Source organism: Jaculus jaculus, chromosome 1 (genome assembly GCF_020740685.1).
Source record: "Jaculus jaculus isolate mJacJac1 chromosome 1, mJacJac1.mat.Y.cur, whole genome shotgun sequence".
In the NCBI taxonomy this organism is placed as follows: Eukaryota; Metazoa; Chordata; class Mammalia; order Rodentia; family Dipodidae; genus Jaculus; species Jaculus jaculus.
Genome location: NC_059102.1, coordinates 88010704 through 88032159, shown reverse-complemented (window position 1 = coordinate 88032159; position 21456 = coordinate 88010704). Strand labels below are relative to the sequence as shown.

Genomic DNA, 21456 nt, shown 5'->3' with positions numbered 1-21456 from the left:
TCAAGCTATTTAAATGACTTAAGCTGTTCCCAACTCATCTTCCACTGACCAAGATTGTGCAGTTATTTTTCAAATATTTGTTCAACCTTCAATTTAATCTTAACTTTAAAAACATTACCTTTCTCAAAGGAAGTGACTTGCTAAATTGTGTCATGTTTGAAAGTCAGATATCGTGTGCTGCTATGTGGGAGTGTCATTCTCTTGCTACTAATGTCCCTTTCTGACCCTGGTTGAGCAACATGAAGCTATGCATTTAGCCACATGTGTGAGGTTGATCATGATTTTATGGCCACCAAATTTTGGGCTCTAAATTATTCATAAAATGTCTTTTAGGCAGGCTTGCTCTTCAATTCTTCAAGAAGTTTTCATTTTATCCCAAAGGTAATAATGTAATTGCCTAACAATTAAATTATAGAATCATGGTAGAAGTTGTTTTTGAATATTAATCTAAGTAGGAATATACCAAATCAGATTATATCATGAGCTTAATTATAAATTCAGACATGTAAATATCAGGTGTTTTCAAACAAATACAAATTTTTGAATTAAAAATAGTTGGTATGGGGCTGGAGAGATGGCTTAGCGGTTAAGCGCTTGCCTGTGAAGCCTAAGGACCCCGGTTCGAGGCTCGGTTCCCCAGGTCCCACTTTAGCCAGATGCACAAGGGGGCGCACGCGTCTGGAGTTCGTTTGCAGAGGCTGGAAGCCCTGGCGCGCCCATTCTCTCTCTCTCCCTCTATCTGTCTTTCTCTCTGTGTCTGTCGCTCTCAAATAAATAAATAAAAAATGAACAAAAAATATTAAAAAAAAATAGTTGGTATGGGAAACTGCTGATACAGAAGGGTCAAATTTCATATAGAAAATTTAGGACCCAGGATCTAGTAAATGCTTAATAAATATTTGAGTTAAGCCCTTTATGTTTATTTCTATCCTGAAATAAAATGTATAGATTTTTTCAAACTGACTTCTACCATAATGGCATTTTCTCTCTTTGATTATAGCTCTGGGCTTCCATTATTAATTATTAACAGAAATTCCCTTCAAGTTAGGTTTCAAGGAGAGACCCATGAATAGGACAGTAAATGTCCTGTCTCTATCTGATTCAACTATAGTGAGAGTCAAGATAATAGCCCTAATATTTCTCTCAGGTATTTCCCTCTAGTATTATAATAGATCCTAAAGACATATGGCAAAAACGTCTGCTTTCAGAGAGTCATTGTTCAAGTCAGTATGAGATGTTGAAAGATGAAATTTATGACAGAGTTAAAGGAGGAAAACCTTAATTGTAAATTAAATCGAAGGTGACAGGATATTTAGAATAGAAACACCTACATTAAATAGTATTTTTAACATGAAGAAGGTGTACCAGATGTTCTGTGGGCTCTCTATTTTTTTTTTTTTTGGTGTATTTTATTTTCTTTGTTGTGAGCAGAAATATGAAATAAATTAAAACTCCTTTACAACTACCCAGCAAAAATAGAGAAAGAGAGCAAATGACATGAGTGCTAGATAAAGCACTACCTAAAATAATTGGCCTAATCTATTTGGAGCTTTATTGTGAATTAGATTGCAGGAATGTGCATGACAAAAGTGGCATCTGTCATTTCAAAACAATATAATTTATTTAAAAATGAGTCTGCGTGCATTGCTTGGATTGACAGGTCTTTAAATTTTGATGATAATTTTATCACTACCACCCCCAAGCCTCAGTATTTTATGTGCCATTTGCTTTGGGATTTTCCTTGAATTAAAAATTGAACAATCTTATTGCACTGTAGAAAGGATTTCATTACTTTCAGAGGTGACCTTCCAGATCCTATTAGGACAGGAAAATAGCCTTTAACAGCATTCCTTCAAAATCTATCCCCCCATGCTTCCTTCGCCTGAACCTAGCACCTCCAAGTGCTCTAGAAACTCTTTGGCATTTCTGCTTCTTGACTTTCCCAGCCAGCATCGGAAAGATGTGTGCAAAGTTTCTTTGGATGTCATCTTCTCTGTGTTCTGCTTGTTTTTCTGCTTTTCAAAATGGGGGTTAGTGTGTTGAAAATTAGATTTGAATGTCCTTATCCTTTGGTAACTTAGCAGAGAGCTTAAGTCACATCTCTGTACCTATTATGTGCTAGAAATATTAATTCCTTCCTAATGAAATACTCTATAGTCCTTTTAGAACTGGTCTTATCATTCATTTTTAGCTACTGCATAAGAATTATAAAGCAGGTACTAATCAACTGATTTTACATTTCCTGTTAAAGAAGCCATAGTGCCAATCAAGGTGAGAATTTTATCCACTACTGTATAGCAAGTTATACTGTATAGCAAGTTATACTCTATCATTATATTTCAAAGTGATATCAAAATATATATAAAACCCAGTATCCACAGCTCAGCACAAGTAACTCCTACAAGGAGTTATATTTTTATGGTTTTAATAGAATTGTCTTACACGTTTTCCTGAGAAACGTTTAAAAAGTTCCTATCTGATTTCATTTGCTACAGGATTCCTTAAACTAGTTTTGGTTGCCTAATCCACTGACACCTGACTCATACTTTACATGCAACTACTTAAATTCTATTTTCTACATTTTCCAGTTAGAGTTAGGCAAGACTATAAAATGATATGTTCCTATGAAATAATATATTCAAAAATATAATAGCAGCTGACAGTTTGTGGAACTCCTGGGAAAGATTACATAACCAATGGGATTTGAGAAATTTGGAAAAGTATCACAGGAAATATGGAGGACAAAAGGTACTTGAAATGAGGATGACGAAAAAAAGACGATCTGAACAAAAACAAGAAATCCCACTAATTCAGTGCTGTTTTCAGTTATATGAAAAATAATGTCCAATGTTTTCTCTCTATAAATATACAGACATAACAGCTCAACAAATCTGAAATAATATTTAGAATGCATAGGTTAACATTAGATAAAAAACATTTTCAAAGTTAAAGTTGCTATATTAGAAATGACTAATTTAGGACTTCCATGTTATTTCATTAAGAATTGGGAATAAAAAGCCAGGCATGGTGGCACATGCCTTTAATCCCAGCTCTCAGGAGGCAGAGTTAAAAAGATCATCATGAGTTTGAGGCCAGTTTGAGACTACATAGTGAATTTCGGGTCAACCTGGACTAAAGCAAAACCTCCCTTGAAAAACCAAAACAGAAAAAAGAATTAGGAATAAGAAAGACACTTACGTGCCTGAAATGATGGGGATTAAATTACATGTTAGCCTCCTGTAAATTTCTTTAAAAATTGCTTTTCATTTATAATTTAATGTCTTTGTTAACTTCCTTGATTTCATCAAATTTATTATCACCTCATCATGAGAGCATTTTAAAATTCATTATGAAAAAGTGTGATGTCATTGATGTTTGGTCATTCTATTGAACATCATTTTTTTCCTCTTCTATCCATGTTTTCCTTCTTTTGTTGTTTGTACTCCAATTAAGTAAAACACTAGCTCAAAATGACAGACAAATCCAAATGCACACAAAAGCTTCTTCCTTAGTGTCAGAGGAGATCAGCATTGCAGGATATTTGTAATGGAAAGGTTATCTACATGGACCCAGCTGAGATCGTTTGGCCCCCGAGTCTTTATGAATGTATGGATTGAAACTTAGTTTCAAAATAAACCAGATAAGCATATTTTCAGAATAAAATCTTCAAAGTGGAAAGTTACCTGGATTAGATTTTACTTCAACATCTTTTTTTCTTTTTTTCCTGTATATTTACTGGGTAAGAAGTTCTGTTCTGTTTGAGGCAAGTGACTTTTCTCAGATTTCTAAGAGGAAGTTGTTATCGTGGAATATAACCTGTAGGGGAAGAGATCTGAAGTTGATGTTCCTTTGTACACTCCAGAACGGAGTTGCTGTTACTTTGATCATCACTGTGTCAAGCACTGTGTATCAGGAACGAAGACCATCAAATTAGGGTATGATATCAGGAAATATGTAGTGCTGATAGAAGCCTGCAGAGATATAAAAGACTCACACACACTTCCTAACACCCCAAAATGTTTCAGAACCATAGAGGAAAACACAAAGTTGAGTTTTTACTTAAGTATTTTCTGTTGAATCACAAATATGTTGTATCTTAGACCACACCACAGTAACATGATTGTTATTGAGGAGGGGGTTTCTTCCTGTTTTTGCTTTTGCTTTGTTTTTTTAAACACCAAACGTCTTAACATGTGAAGTGTCCCTCCACTGTGAAGTGTGAAGAGGTCCCAGAAGTATAGAGAATGTTGAGCACATGAATGGATGTCCAGCTGCAGCAATCTACCCTCATGGGCCAGTTAAGAAGTCTTCGGGGCTCATACTCCAGCGCTGGCTGTGAAATCCCATTCCTGGGTTTTCAGACAAGGCTGTCTCGAGTTGGCACTTCCATCCTCACTTAGTTGTTCATGTTTGTGCCTCTTCTGTGACTCCTTCTACAGTACTTGTACCTTAGTGTAGGTTTTCAGAATAAATCAAATTGATGTCTCCAAAGCCTCCAAATCAGGCTGTATTTTTGCAGACTCAGAATTTTGAAAAACACAAAAGAGAGACTGTTTATATTGACCACAGTACTGGCAACATAGCATCTACAGGTTGCTCCCTCCCCACCTTATGCTGCCTCCCTGGCCTCTGTGGGAATTTGATTATAAACAATACATCATGGAGCTCCAGTGGACTCTGAAGCAGCTTTAGGGTTGTCTCTGTGAAGACCAAGACCCTGGCAACTGATGGCTAGTTGACATCACAAGCAATGCAGTTTCTAGATGTGATGAACTCTATTTTGTGTACTACTGGGGATCCAAGCAGCACACAATCAAAAAAGATAGATGATAATATGAGAAAACATCTTCTGAGTCATCAAGGAGGTTATATGAAGATTGTCTTCATTTTATATTCATTTTGCTCTATCAGTAAACTTAAACTTAACTAAGCTGGTGCCTTCTTTTCTCTGCTCTGCCTCTGGGCTGGACCCTTTTTCTTCTGCCAGAAGTGGGAAGTTTTAGCACACACCCACTAGCAAGCCTGTTTCTCTCATGTCTCAGCCTTGGCTCTCACTAAGCAACAGAAGTCTAGGAAGCAAGATAGTCAAAAGCAGAACTCATAAAATAAGTAATATGGAACAGTCCAGCTCTAACATGATCTAGAATAATAGTGCTAAAGAATGTAGAATGCAAACTAACTGTCTACTAGGTTTTAAGAGCTAAGCAAGACTTCCTTTTCAACTAATTTGGTGACAAAAAATGTGGCACTAATCCCCTAAAGGGATACTGAAATTCTCCTACCCAAGGCTCAGTGCCAGTAGCCAAGAAAGAGTATTTTATAACTGAGCACCAGGCTAGCAAATGATGCCCCTGAAAACTCCTCCCAATGATTAAGTCTTAGTAGCTCATGCCCAGAAGGAAGGTTCTTCAGGAGCCTTCACATTTTTGGTATCTTATAAGTCATGGGTGGAAGTCAGCTGGGTGAGACTCACTTTGCAGAGGACTTGATTGCTTTCTAGCAATGTTCAGTTTAACAGCATATTGCAAGACGGATCCCTCTTTTTCATACAGCTTGAAATATGTCAATGGTGTCCCACTTTCTCAGGTAAATACTGTTCAAAAAGGAAGAAGCACATATAAATTCAGAAAGAATTATGGAAGAAATAAGTTGACACCACAATCCAAAATTCCAAAAGTTGAAGCCCCCAACAGCTCATCACTGAAGCAGACCAAAAATTAACCCAACTTGGCTCAGGGAAATTTTGCGGAAGAGGGGGCGGAAGGAATGTCAGAGCCATATGTTGGGTCATGATATGCAGAGACATTTATCCTACCCATAACTGTGGGCTAACTCCACAATGCACGACCCATATACCTCAACAAGGAGGGACCAAGGGGAGGTGTTAGGACATGGATGAGCCTAACAATGGCACCAAATTGACTGTATTCACTGAGTACAAAACTAATTAATAAAAAAAGGTAAAAAAAAAAAAAAGTTGAAGAGAAGTGACAGTTGGTCAGCATTTGATGAACTAATACAAAGACATTCCCACAGTGAAAATGGTTGATCTTGGAATTTTCATGATGTTTATCTCCAGCTCTGGCCATGTGCTGTTCTTGACATAACTCCACCACACATGTTGTAGCCATGGGAGGTCACTCAGCTTTCCCACTTGTCTTCACCCATATTGATTGGATTAGATCTTACTACATGTATACAATTTCTTCTTGTAACTAAACTTTTGAGTAGGATTTTTATTGAGTTGAGTCATGAGAAGAACTATTTTCTTTGAAGACTCTTTTGTGGAAAAGCTTAACAGAGCATGTGAACTGCAAGAGGTTCCACATTTCTGACTCACAGAAAGGGAAGAGGAGTATTCCAGAGCAATTGAAAAAAAATAGTACAAGACTGGAGAGATGGCTTAGTGATTAAGTGATTTGCTTGCCTGCAAAGTCAATTGATCCAGGTTCAATTCCCCAGGACCCACGAAAACATCTGCACAAGGGGGTACATGTGTCTGGAGTTTGTTTGCAGTGGCTGGAGGTCCAGCACTCTCATTCTCTCTCTCTCTCTTTCTCTCTCTCTCATAAATAATTAAATAAAATAAAATATCTTCTAAAAAGAAAACAGTACAACATCCAGAATCTCCAGCAATGGAGTGAGCCCATATCAGGGATACTGGACATCATGTAACTTCATTGTTTAACAGTTGAATCTGCAATTGTAGTGACTTTGTACTGACTCCTTTTTCTACAATTCTTTTTTTTTTTTAATCACAGAAATTGGCATTTAAAATTTCTTACAATGTTCTAAATGACCTCCAAGTCAATTTATTTGGGACAAACTTTTATTGATAAATACATTGCATCTTAGTTGAGTAACACATGGGTATTTTCTGTGAGGTATCTTTGGGAAAAGATTATCTCAAATCTGAGTCCTTTGGAGTAAGCTACCCAGCTCCCCTCTAGCTAGGTAATTACTGCCATAACCTTGAAGAGCAGGGTTATTCTCTTTAATCTTCTTTGTGTCCATCAGTGCATCCCCTGAAAGCAAAATACAAGAGAAATTTAATGTATCCTACAAGTACTATCGAAATACCCAAACTTAATATTCATTAAAATACATTTCTTAGTGTGCAGAATTCTGTTCAAAACCAGATCTCAGTGAAAAACATTTTAAGTACAAGAGACAATCTTGGAGGTGTCTGGAAGTATTCATTTTCTGATGATTATAATATGCTCTCATGGTCATGAAAGTGGAAATAAACAGAGGGATTGACTCCCTTTACAGATAGATTTTTCCATACCACTTTTCAAATGAAATATGAACTACTGTATATCCTTGACCTACTCCTCCTCTTTTCCTCCCTCCTCACCATGCCCATAACCACTGTCTATGCTGTCTTTGGACAAAGGAGTAGATACGTGACACAAGCACATTTAAAAATCTAATGTCCGGGCTTAGCGGTTAAGCGCTTGCCTGTGAAGCCTAAGGACCCCGGTTCAAGGCTCGGTTCCCCAGGTCCCACGTTAGCCAGATGCACAAGGGGGCGCACGCGTCTGGAGTTCGTTTGCAGAGGCTGGAAGCCCTGGCATGCCCATTCTCTCTCTCCTTCTATCTGTCTTTCTCTCTGTGTCTGTCGCTCTCAAATAAATAAATAAATAAAAATTAAAAAAAATCTAATGTCCAACATGAAATTTATAGGGAATAGCAGTGGAGTGAGAACCAGACATGGCATGTACTTGTGATCCTACTAGTCAAGAGCCTGAGGCAGGAGGATTACAACAAGTCCAGACTGGGCTACACTGTGAGACCCTGTCTCAAAAAGAAGAGTGGAATAATAACAGTGAAGTAGATTGTAGCTGTTCTTGCCACAGGAAGAAAAATAAATAATTGAGACTATATATTTTTTTTCAAACGTTCTTGAAGGAATGTTTTCAAACCCTGAAAGAGAAATAGGTGATTCACGACTTGCCAAAAGGAGTAACTGTGAAAATCTCAAACAAGGTATAGAAGGTAACTGAGAAGTTGCTAAGACCAAAGAAGACTAAAGAAGTTGGTTTCTTTCATCAAGATAAACTCCAAAGGGAAAGGTGCCACCAGCCTTTGACTCAGCAGTGGGCTTGTGAAAGGCAGGCTGCAGCATTACCTTCATGACTGCGTGTGCTGCACAAACACCCACGGGAGGAAGAGAATTCGAGGGTCCCTCATGGGGTCCTAATCCTGAGGCCTGTGTCCACCTGTGCTGGTACTAATGTACTGCTTTGCACAAGAATGAGCATATGTCATTACTATGCTGAGGGACACACACACACTCTAGGTATTCTATTTTCTTTAAAAGAGGGAAGCATTGAGTAGCTGCAGAAACACCTTCACCAGCTTATATTTGAACTATGTGAGTGCAGAATTCCTTAATTTGTTTTTTTAATTTTTTTGAGGCAAGCCCAACAGACTGCTTTTTTAAAATGAGAGACTGAGTGAGTAAGTGAGTGAGTGAGAGAGAGAATTGGCACCTCAGGGCCCCCAGCCACTGCAATCAAACTCCAGATGTGTGTAACCCCTTGTGTACGTGTGTGACCTTGCACGCTTGTGTCACTGTGTATCTGGCTTTGCAGGCAAGCATCTTAATGGCTAAGCCATCACTCCAGCCCCAGAATTCATTATATTATATATAACATACATTATATATGTAATATATTAATATGTAATATATGTATTATCAGTTATATAGAATGAATTCAGAAGTCCTTGTTTCCTGAAGATGCTCAGGAGCTAAAGTGTTGTGAACCTGGGCTTTTAGGAGTACCCTGACTATTCACAACTTCTACCAACAGTCCACAGATAGCTATCCTTACCTTCTCTAAGTGTGCACTTTACTGGGCACTTGTCATTTCTTTCAAATACTTATAGTTCTTCCCAGAAGAAAGTTGGCGTCTTAGAAAGGAGTTCTGTGTGCCTTAAAGAATGTAGAAAGACTGTGGCAAATTGTGATGGGATGGTACCACAGTCTTATTAGTAAGTAAAGACTTCAGTGCCTGGCTGAATTTATGAGGGCTGGAGTCAGGGTCTTATTTCCTGAATTGGTAATGTTACACAGCTTTGCTAATAAAAGCTCTTAGAAACACATTTGCAACTTATAAGGATGAAAGAAAAATATGGACTTTAAGTCATGCATTTTTCTAATAATCAGAATGATTTTTTTCTCAGCACCAAGCAGATGTTCATGTTAAATTGGTTATGAATATTGATTCTTGATAATAGGAAATGACTGTAATCATATGTTAACTGTATATTTGAAAAGTGTGTAGTTTTCATAAAAGTAGTTGAAATGTATTTAAAATTGTAATTTGTTTCTTCATTCAAAGCATCATCTTAGAGAAGGTGAATAAAAGAGTGCATATTAGTAAAAAAAAAAAAAGTTCTACAATCTTGGTATTGTTCTATATAATGACCAATGAAAATTCTTTTTTGAGACAAGCCCAACAGACTGGCCTTTTTTTAATGTGAGAGAATGAGAGCAAGAGTGAATGAGAGAGAATTGGCGCACCAGGGAATCCAGCCACTAGCATAGAACTCTAGACGCTTGTGCCACCTTGTGCACATGTGCAACCTTGTAGGCCTGCATCTCCTTGTACGTGTGGCTTATTTAGGGCCTGGAGAGTTGAACATGGGTCCTTAAGCTTTGCAGGCAAGTGCCTTAACAACTAAGCCATCTCTCCAGCCCACCAACGAAGTTTTTGATAATGAAATTAAGTTTAAGCCTTTCTGTTGGTGGCATGTCTCCATTCCCTCAAAAGAACTTGCTAATAGAAGAAAGCAAGCTGAGCACCAGCATCCATCTCTATTTAAGACACAGTGTGACCAGTTTGCCTGATGCTTCTCCCCACCCCCCCCCAAAAAAAAACAACTTGCTTTCACTCTTCTGAGTTCTAAAGGGTACAGGTATCTTCTTCCTTCCTTCCTTCACCAAAATGTTTAGATAGTATCTTCCAGGTACTAGGTGCTAAGACTCCAGCAGTGACCAAATCAAGTAAATATACAACAGCCAACAGCCAAAGTACCTGATAGAAATTTAGCTTACAGGGGCTGGAGAGATGGCTTAGCAGTTAGGTGTTTGCCTACAAAGCCAAAGGACCCAGGTTCAATTCCCCAGGACCCACATAAGCCAGATGCACAAGGTGGTACATTTGTCTGTGGTTTATTTGCTGTGGCTAGATGCCCTGACATGCCCATTCTATCAGTCTCTCTCCCTGTGTGTGTGTGTGTGTGTGTGTGTGTGTGTGTGTGTGTGTGTCTCAAATAAATAAATAATAATAAATATTTTAAAAAGAAATTTAATTAACAATAAATAACCCGAAGAAAAATAAAACAGGAAAAGGGGACAGAGTAACAAGATTTTCACAAAGTTTCCCTAGAGGTGAAATTTGAGCACAGACCTAAATTAATTGAGGGAGCAAATCATGCCACTATCTAGGGCAGGGATTCTTAACCAGGGGTGACTTCACCTCTCAGGGGACTTTTGGCATCTGGAGAAGTTTTTAATTGTCACAACCAGGGGTGTAGTTGCTACTGGCCTCTGGTGGGCAGGGACCAGAAATGTCACTAAACTTCTAATATACAGGACAGGTCCATGTAACAAAGAATCATCCAGCCTCAAGCATGACGACCCCAGAGTCAGAAACCTCTAGTTTAGGATAAGGACATCCCAGGATAAGAGGACAGTAAGTACAAGACCAGTCCCTGAGATGGGAACTGACTGGGGATCTCAAGGAAGACCCAGGAGGCCTGTGACTGGAGCAAGGGGACTCATGCCAGGAAACGGACTTCAAAGACAATTTGGGTCGGGCCCTGTGAGCAACTGTCAATGCCTCTGCCTCTCCAGTCTCGTGCCCTGCTTCCCACTTGGGATCCTAGTACACAGCTGACCCAGGAGACCAAGCTGGCTTTACTAGCAGATGTCCTAAGAGCTTGCCTCCCAGGTTTCATGGAAACAAGGGTTTCATATACTTATTTACCTAAAGAGCAATTGCACAGCCATCTTCCCAGTGATGGAGGATCTTGGGGTTGGCTATGTAAAGATAATTTCACTGAAGTTCTGGTGTCAAAGTCCCCAATAAGTTGGTCACTACTCTCATGGACATTCAAATTTCAGTTATACTTGATAATTCTTATACATGTATATAATGTGTTTTGATTATGTGTACACCTCCCAATCCTTTCTCTTGTCCCCCTACAGCTGAACTCTTTATTCTTCCTAAGTAGTATCATTTTGACTTTGATAATTTCATTGGGGTGCTTGCAGAGCACGGACGTGGGGAGGTGTGTACTGAGCATAATTACTTGAGCGGGGGCTGTACCACTGAAGAAAGTGTCTCCCGTTCCTTCTGCTACCATTAGCTGCCAGTAACTCCTCAAGAAGGGACAGGAGCTATTGTTTTCTGTGAAATCGATCTACCATGCCCAACAAATAGCCTTCTAAATATTTATGTCTATGCCCATAGATTATTGCATCTCTCAGCTTGGTCAAAGAAGCTTCTTCTTGCAGCAGGTGGCAATTAGTGGGGACCCTCAAAACTTATCAAAGTGCTGAGAACAAGGTGTCTGTTGAATGCTCAGCTCCACCAAGGCTCAGAACAGGGAGCATAAATAATGTAAGAACCAGAATATGAAGAGGAGTCTGTGGAATATTGTCTTCCACACATGGCATGGCTATTGCATTCAACAACTCACACCAGGGACTGGGGAGATAGCTCAGTGTTTAAAGGCACTGCCTTGCAAAGCCTGTTGGCCTGGGTTCAGCCACATAAAGACACATGCTTAAAGTGGCACATGCACTTGGCATGTTTCTGGTATTAATTTGCACTGGCAGTAGCAAGAGTCCTTGGAGTGCACATGTACATGCACATACACACTCAAATAAATAAAGATATTTTTTAAAGCACAACAAGAACTCACAGTGGCTATGGTCATTTGTGCAAGATTGGGGCCATCAACATACTCCTATGGAGATGGGAAGAACTCATGTGGCCCTTACTGCTCCCTAATAAGTTATTGGCAACTAATGGTTGCTAGAGGAGACAGGCATTTCCTTCAGGGATATGTCCACTGGAAGTTGCCAATGCTCTGGTAATAACTCACCTCTCACACTCATGCAAGCCATCCTTATGAAACTCAGTGGGTCATAAAATAACCGAGTTTCTCAGCTATACTAGCCACAATGAATTCTGACCAGCCCACATAATTCTTGTCTTAACTTTCACTGCCCTGAGTATCTTGGATTGTTTACGGTGATGATTCTTATTCTGACCTTCCTTGGGGTTTGTATGCTGAGATGCCCAGGGGTCCCTGGGAAGAGTAGACATCCTAAGTTGTTCAGAACACCAGAAAGATTTGAATGATATGTGGATGACTTTCCCAGTATGCTTACTTAGCTATTCCACTGCCCTGGAGTTTTTTTGTTTTGTTTTGTTTTTAAGAATGGTCCACCTGGGGATGCTAAAGTCCTTTTAGGATGGGAACTTGAATTTAAAGCTTCTGTGCCTGAGCCCTCTTTGAATCTCTTCTTTTTTTATTTTCCTGTTATTTTCCACCTGCCCACACCATAGCCTCAAGTTTGCTTTCCTGCCCACACAACAAAGATCCTTCTCTCAGCTCTGAATACTGCTCAGTCACTCTGTTTTCTAACTTTATATTCAGTGAACAAAGAGTTTTCAGAATTGTAGATATAGGTATCCTATTTCCACTTTCAGCCATTTTGCATATCGGCTCTGAGCAATGGTTCTGATCTGAAGGGACAACAAAACTAAGATAGGAATCCGTGGCTTGAGTCAATACAGATTACCTGCGCCCATAAAGTTTCTGCACTCTTGTAGTGGCTGCCATCAAATATTCTTTAAATGTTTTGGGCAATGACTTCAACTTGTGTGGTCTTGAGTCCCTACCATACCCTTAAGTGTCACTAAGGATCTCAAAAAGCTTTTTGTAGGATTACATTTTTCTGTAGTTAGGTATTCCAAATTAAGACTGGGAACCATTTTGAAGCTCTACATGCAGCATTAGCCATTGGAACAGTTGCTTTGTCATGTCATGTAGCCTCTGGAAAACTATTACATGCTTGTGAAATGGTAAAAGCAAAATAGGCAAATGCAGTTGTTTGTTGGTATCCAAAGGAGATGTAATTCCAGGATTCCCAAGGAAACAAAAATCTTCATCACGTAACATGTGTATATAACTCACCTCTGTGTTATTTGTATTGTTATCTAGCACAATAAAAAGTATGTATAAATATTTGGTGCATTTTATTCAGTAATGGCAAACAAGGAATCTATGTGTTTAGTACAGATGCAATTTTTTCCTGTTTTGGATTCTCAACTGGTTGCATCTACAGATGCAAAAACTGCAGCTATAGTGGGCCAACTGTGGTGTCATACTTCTCCGAACATAGTTTTAACCCCACAAGCCCCTTTAAAGGAAATGTAGCAGTACTCAGATTCTGAGACTTTATTTTGAGAACTGGTAGAAGATCAGTGTTTTCTTCTACCACCTGATTAATCTTCCCTTGTCCTGAACTTCCCAGTAGACCTCCATGGAAAGGAAAGCAAGGAAGCCAGCATTGTATTCAAGTTATTCTTAGTACCTGCTCCATCAGCTCTGCTCCTTTACAGTGGTCCATCTTGCTGTCCTACTTGAAGATAGTATTGTCTCTCCCCTTCTTCTCTGCAGTAGCATCAAAGACAATCTTATCCTCCTGCTTTGTTTCCAATCTGATGGCCAGAATAATCTCTCAAAACCCAAGGCTAACCATGTCTGCCCCTGACCCCCTCTCAGTGCCCTTTGGGTGAAGAAAAGTTGCCCATGTGGCTCACACAGTGCACTCATGACCAGGCTTTGCTGCCTCCTTCAATATCATTTTCCTTTCCAATGCCACACCCTGTGCCCCAAACCTATATCCTATCCGTGTTCAGTGTGCTGAACGCCTGAATATTTGTTCTCTTTCTCCCATTTAATTCTTCAAATATGGCATCTCCACTGTCTGGACGCTTCTATACATTCCTAACCAGAACTTACTGGCCCATCAGACCTCATTGGAGAGGTCATTTCTCCAGAAAGGATTCCCTGGCCCACTCTCTGTTGTTTTTTTTTTTTTTTTTTTTTTTGCCCTGAAGTATGCCTAAAGACATCCCAGGTAAGGGAATATACCAGGCATCATTTATGTTCTTTGCATGTCAGGCAGTTTCTAACATATGAAGGACACATGGTGTACAGTTATTGGAAGATTAACAATGAATGAATGGCCACCTTTTGAAGCCACATTATGCCCCATAATAAATGTGTTGTGTTCATTATTTCACTTAACCCTCTTAACTAAAGTACACATGATTTCTCCCAACTTAGAGCAGTATGGGCCATTGACTTGCATTGCTGAAATACCCAAATAGATGGGGAATAACTGAAGCTGGGATTTGAATCACTTTCCTGCTGTCATTCACTGGAAAAGGAGTAACCAAAATGAGAGAAAACTGAAAGAAATTAGTAAAGTTTAAATTTTCCAAACAAGAATGCAGGAAAAGAATGGGCTTAACAGAGCACCTTCTTTCAACTTCTAATGACACTGCTGGAATATTCCCAACCAGAAAGTAGAATAAAGCCACTGAAAGTGCCTGCCCAGGAAAACTGCTTTCCCCGTTGGCAGTCTTGAAAATGTTTGTGTTCCATAGCTTTATGACCTTGTTTTAAAAAAGGGAAAAAATATCGGTGCATACACACATATATACATACACATTTTTCCAAGAGTTCTAGAGACATGAATGTTACATAGACTTATTTCACATCTAGAGGAAACTCTTTATGAGTCTGTATTCCTTTCTTCTGACTGTTTCTTGTTATGCTGGTTAAATCTTCATGTGTTATTTCCATCCAGTTCAGCTTGCTGCTTCATTCTTTTCTCCTCCCAAAGAACTTAGTGAAATTCTGAAAACAGAAGTTTAAAATATACTTGCAGCACCTTTATTTTTAAATGGGTGTTCATAGAAATGTAGAAAATAAAAATTAGAAATAACAAGTACAACTAATTCCTTACATTTCATTGCTATTTTTTTGTATACTTCTCATCTGTCTATCTTCATCTTTCTCGTCTTAATTTAAACATTTTTAAAATTTAACGAATATAGTGTGAAACTCGCTTCTTGGGAAATCACCTCTTTTATGTAATTACTCATATCTTTCCATGTCTCAATCTCATGCCTCTATTCAGACTTCAATGCATTTGGGAATCACTTGGGAACTTATAGGAAAGGCAAGGCCTTGGGCCCTTCTCCAGGCCTACTGCGTTAGAAACTGCATATGAGCACTTTCCAGCTAAGATCAATGGTACTGGTGCAAAAAAAAAATACTTTAGAAAGAGACTGGCATCCTTTATGAACACTGTACAAAACCCACATCAGTGTAGTTAAGTTGTCCAAACACTGGCATAATTCCCAGCTTCCTTGTAAAGATAAAGTGCTTCCTCATAAACTTGCACGCACACCCATGAGCATTTCCTTAAAGCAGCTGTGTCCAACCCACAGTCAGCATGGGTACCAGAATGCCTACAAATGTGGCCCAGTTTGAGGATGATGTTATATCACAATGGCAAAAGCTTGGTCACCCTGACTTAAAAAAAAATAACTGTATGCTAAATCATACATATTTTAAGGGAAATAATACATTTTTAAAGAGGCTAGAGCAATATCTAATTCCACTTCATAGCACACAAAACTGTTAAAGAGGCCATGGCATTTTCTACCAAACCTGCATCACCTCATAGCTACCAAGACCCAGGACATCAAGACAGAAATTTATGTAAATGATTTTGTCAGTTGTCATCAGACTTATTTGAAATGCTTTTTTCCTGGCTTTACTCTTCAATTAATCTAACTTTATCTACCTTCAACATGCAGTTTTAATCTCATTTCCCCCAGAATGTTGTTCTCAACAGTCCAGTGAGTGTTCTTAACCGTAAGCTCACTTGCTCAATGTTCCATTATTCTTTGAGCCAATTATCTCAAAGCCCATTTACCTGCTTTCTCTTGAGGCCATTTACATGCACCACTTGGCATCTCTCACCTCCTTCACCTGATTATTATTTGCTAAAGGATGGATCTTCAGTGTGTTTCATTCAGGTCCTCTATAACGCTGCCCCCTCCAGACAAGGAATGGGTACAGTAGAGACAGTTTGCAGTTAGGAATAATAAGGCCTGCGTTTGAAGCTCAGCTCAGTCGCTCACCATCTGTGTAATCTGAGTCAGTCATATAACCACTGTGAGCTCTGATCTTGTCATCTGTAAAATAGAATAGTATCTGCACAGATAACTTAACAAATCACAAAGCACTTAAGTTTCATGTAAACAGATTTTAATCTGCTGTATCATGTCCAAAAATATAAATAATTTACAAAAACATCTCCTACTAGATTTTGACTCTAAATTCTATCCAATGTACACAAGTCTCTCTCTCTCTCCCTCTCTTTCTTATTCACACACAAACACACTCACAAAAATCTGTATCTCAGGCTCAGAATCCTTCATCTGTTAGCAATATCTAGCAGAAGTTAAACAATGCATATTATTTTGTTTAAATTACATTTATTTGCATTATTCTAAAATTATTTGTAAATAATTTTACAAATTAAACATATATATATATATATGACAAAAAATGATGATTTAAATGTCTGTTCTATAGAATTGTGCAATCAATGTATTCATTTACTTTCTACTTATGACAAGTGTTTTAGTCAACTTCTCATTGCTGAGACAAAACGCCTGACAAAAATAGATTTGTTTCAGCTTAGACTTCCAGGCTACAGTCCCAGTAGAGGTGGCAGGAGAAGTAGAGAAGGTTCAGCAGCAGCAGCTTGAGGGAGCTGGTCACATTCAGTCCACTGTGAAGAAGCAGAGAGTGATAACTGCTGTTACTCAGCCAGCTCTCTCCTTTCTTTTGTTTGGTTTTTGTTCTTGTTTTTCAAGGTAGGGTCTCTGGCTCAGGCTAACCTAAAATTCACTATGTAGTCTCAGGGTGGCCTTGAACTCTAGGCAGCCCTCCTACCTCTGCCTCCCAAGTGCTGGGATTAAAGGCGTGCGCCGCCACGCCCGGCTCTCTCCTTTCTTTATGCAGTCCAGGATCCCAGCCCATGGGCTAGTGCCAGCTGCCCACCATTTTAGGTGGGCCTTCCCACCCTAGTTAACCTAAGCACATTATTCCTTCAGAGACTTGCACAGAGGCTAGCTAATCTACATAATCTTGCATCAGTGACTCTAGGTCCTTTCAAGTTGATATAAAACACCACCAAATGCAATGTTGGTTTTTGAGTCATTATAGTGACACAAAGTTTGATTTTTAAATGAATGTATTTAAGTAAAATGAAAAGGGACGATTGAAAGCAAAGCTCTTGGCAAATAATAAAGCCTAAATTGTGAAAATACAGCAAAATATCATATTAATGTTAATGGTTTGAGAGTCATTTACCCATAGGAAGCCAATTAACTGTCAGGTAATAGGCAGACAATAGCTGTTATTTTAGCTATTATGATGTAGGTCACTAGATGACCAGTTTTCTTATTTGTTGTCTATCAGAGCCCTAGATGTAATAGATTCTCACTAAAAATTACTCACTAAAAACTGTCCAAAAGTCAGGCTTTCTGTTATTTGACAATGACTACCAGTTATCTCACCTGGCGGAAGTATCCATAAGCACAGAGAAGATAGCTGGGTTCTGTATAAAGAGGTTAGATATAAGCATAGTGGCCAGGTTTATCAGAGTAACTAGAGTAGTTCAACATATACTGGTCCCAGATGAGAGAAAATGACTGTATCATTTGGCAACATGATAGTTTTCTTTATTATCAAAAACAATAAAGATTTTTGAGAGAATGAGAAAGAGAAAGAATAGGCACAGCACCAGGGCCTTTCAGCCAGTGTGAATTAACTCCAAATGTGTGCACCCCCTTGTGGACATATGCGACAATGCATACTTGCATCACTGGCATCTGGCTATGTGAGACCTGGAAATTCGAATATTCGTTCTTAGGCTTTACAGGCAAGTTCCTTAACTGCTAAGCCATCTCTCCATCCCAACAATAAAGTTTTTATTGGGAATTTTCATACATGTATATAATGTATTTTGGTCATAATCCCCTTCCATTATGCTCTTCTACTGAAATCCTTTTCTTTCCAAAAAGTCCCTCTTTTAGTTTATATTTCTTTTTTGCTCTTCCCCACTATTCATGATGGAACACTCCATGGACCCAATCTTATGCAAGCAATGACAGTGGCTGTGAGATCATGAAAGCAATGGCTATGTCATATCTGGAAGACAATATTCCATTTCATTCCTCACATTTTATGGCTCTTACATTCTTCCTACACCTACTTCCACAATATTCCCTGAGCTCTATAGGGGCTGGTGCAGATCTCATTTAATGCTGAGTGCTCCACAGTAACTTGTTCTGAGAACATTAACAAGTTTTGAGCCTACCCAGTAGTCAGTGCCAACTGAAAAAAAGAAGCTTCTTTAATAAAAGGTGAGAGCAGCATGAATTTATTGGCATAAACATAAATATTTAGAAAGCAAATTGGTGGCTAAAAACATATCCACTTAGCCAAACAACAGTAATAGCTTCCCTCTTAAGGCCTACAACCTCTCCAGACATAGTCTTGACTAGGTTTTCTGCACAAGGCATTAATTCCCTCCCACAGAATGGGTCTAAAATCTAATTATTAAGCAGTTTGTTGACCACATAGTAGTCATGCCATTATTGCACCAGTAAGCACATCTTACCTGTCTGGTTGGTTGTATAGCTTGCCAGCTCCTCTACTGGTTAAGATTGTTGATAAGCAAGAGTGCTGCTTTTTGGTGAACCTAGTACCAGCACAAGGGTGAAGGAGATAGACACAGAGAACACTCAGCTCCTATCAAACCAGATATCCAGAGAGACAGAGGCTTCCAAGACCTCATCACTGAAGTAGACCTAAAACCAATCCATCATGGCTCAGGGAAATTTGTGGAAGAGGGGGCGGAAATAATGCTAGAGCCACATGCTGGGTCATTATGCACACAGACATTGCCTCTTACCCATAACTGATGGCTAACCCCACAATGCATGACCCACATTCCCCAAGGAGGAGGGTCCCTGTGGAGGGGGGAGGGCAGGGAGGAGGCTAATGATGGTACCATCATGACTGCATACACTGTGTACATTACTAATAAAAAAAAAAAAAGTATAAAAAATTTTTTAAGGGCTGGAGAGATGGCTTAGCGGTTAAGCGCTCGCCTGTGAAGCCTATGGACCCCGGTTCGAGGCTCGGTTCCCCAGGTCCCACGATAGCCAGATGCACAAGGGGGCGCACGCATCTGGAGTTCATTTGCAGTGGCTGGAAGCCCTGGCGTGCCCATTCTCTCTCTCTCTCCCTCTATCTGTCTTTCTCTCTGTGTCTGTTGCTCTCAAATAAATAAATAAAAATTGAACAAAAATATTTAAAAAAAAATTTTTAAGACTGTGGAGGACATTTCTCCCCCAGTAGCCTGCATAGCACCTTCCAGAACTATGACAGTTAGCCAGCCAGTGGAGAGAAAGTTTCTAGCTTGGTTCCTGATTGATTTTTCAGTGTTCTGCAACTGAAGTAAATGGTATGTTTAGTCATAGGGTCTTGCCATCTTGCCATCTGGTTCTGGTGGGCAACCAAGATCACCAGAAATAGCCTAAATTGAAAAAAAATCAAAGTTTTATGGAGTCCCAATTAGATAAAGGATACTTTGCTAGGCAGGATATGACTTAGATCTTTATTCTTGGGAAAAAGAAAAGCTTACTGTTGTAGTCAGCTCCATGTTGCTGGGATGAACCTCTAAACAAGACACAGTTTATAGGAGGTACAAGATTTATTTCAAGCTTACAGATCCAGGGGAAGCTCCATAGTGGCAAAAGAAGCTGGCCTGCTTTCACAGATCCAAGCAGAGTTAAAAAAAAAAAAAAAACAGTAGCACCACAAGCAAGCACCAAACCACAGGGACCATGGCAGAGCTCACTCTGCATACCTTAGGCTAGAAATCAGATCCACCCCCCAGTAACATCTTACGGCTGGACCCCAGGATCTGCCCCTAGTGATACCTCTTCCAGCCAGGCAGATGGAAATCCAAGTTACAAGCTTTTTAATAAAAATACCTGAGTCTATTGGGTAACATTCAAACTACTATACTCACTATGCTATGAATCAGCATGATTACCATTCTGTGTTAGAACTAAAGCAAATTAATATAGAATTATCCTTTCAACCTTAGGAAACATTTTCAAGAATGGGCAGGTTTTATTAATTTTATCATCTCATGAGGAGATGAAGCTTGGCAGATTAAGTGATTAGTCTAATGTCATATGGGTCTTTACAACCAGAATGGAAAACCAGTCATACTCTGTCAACTGTGTAATTCATCTTTGATTTCAATTCAGCATATATTTCTGGAACAGTCCATCTTCCTGCTTTTCTTGGGTTATGTCTTGGGATTTGACTCAGGGGTTCTAGGCTTGGATTGTACTAACATGGAATTTAAATTAGATGGATTAAATTTAAATTATATGGATTAAATTGTGAGAATAAATTAAATGGGATTGTGACATTGTTTAGAAAGTGGAAAGGAATTAGACATTACTTCAAAGTTGACCAAGCATCTGATACAAGTAAACCATACTGAGGATATCCTATTTTCATGACATTTTAAGCTTTCTTATATTCTTTTCATGATCAAAACAAAAGCAAGAAAATGTGAGGGCTAAAATTTCAGGCCCTGAGTTGAACCAACCAATTCCAAACCCTAATTCTACCATTACCTGTGGAACTATGGAGAAGTTATTTAACTCTTCTGATTTTTACATCAACTATAAAATGAAAGGAATTGTACTTCTTAGTCCATGGGATGGTGATGGGATTTAACATGGTAAAACACAGAATCTGTTTGGAACGCTACCAGCCTGTGTAATAGAGAGTGCTCGGTATGAAGATGCTAAAAACTTGTGAAAGGGAAAATGTGAGCTAATGTTTTTAGAGATTTCAGGATCCTCTGGGGCTTCCAGTTCTGCCTCTGGGGTGGAAATTATTCTCCTTCCTTCACATGATGGCCGTTTCCTTTAGAATTCTTATTTGTTTCATTAACCAACTGTTACCACCATATTAAAAAGTACTTCTAAGTGTGACATTTTCCATCATGTCTCAGAGCCTCCACAGGAGACATTCTAACCACCATTTCCATGCTGTTGTTAACCTAATGCCCCATGTTGCAGGCAGGTTCTCATTGCTGGCAGAAATCACCTGACCAAGAGAAGCTTTTAGAGGGGGAAAAATGTTTATTTTGGCTTAAAGACTCAAGGGAGAAGCTCCATGATGGCAGGGAAAACAATGGCATGAGATGACATCACACCCTGGCCAACATAAGGTGGACAATAGCAA

At 39.1% G+C, this 21456-nt stretch overlaps 1 protein-coding gene across 5 annotated transcripts in view; it reads left to right on the top strand.

The window, feature by feature from the left end:
* The window catches only part of Slc24a2 (solute carrier family 24 member 2), a 266732-nt gene that overhangs the window by 68153 nt on the left and 177123 nt on the right, over positions 1-21456 (top strand). The gene's annotated exons all lie outside the window — the stretch shown is intronic.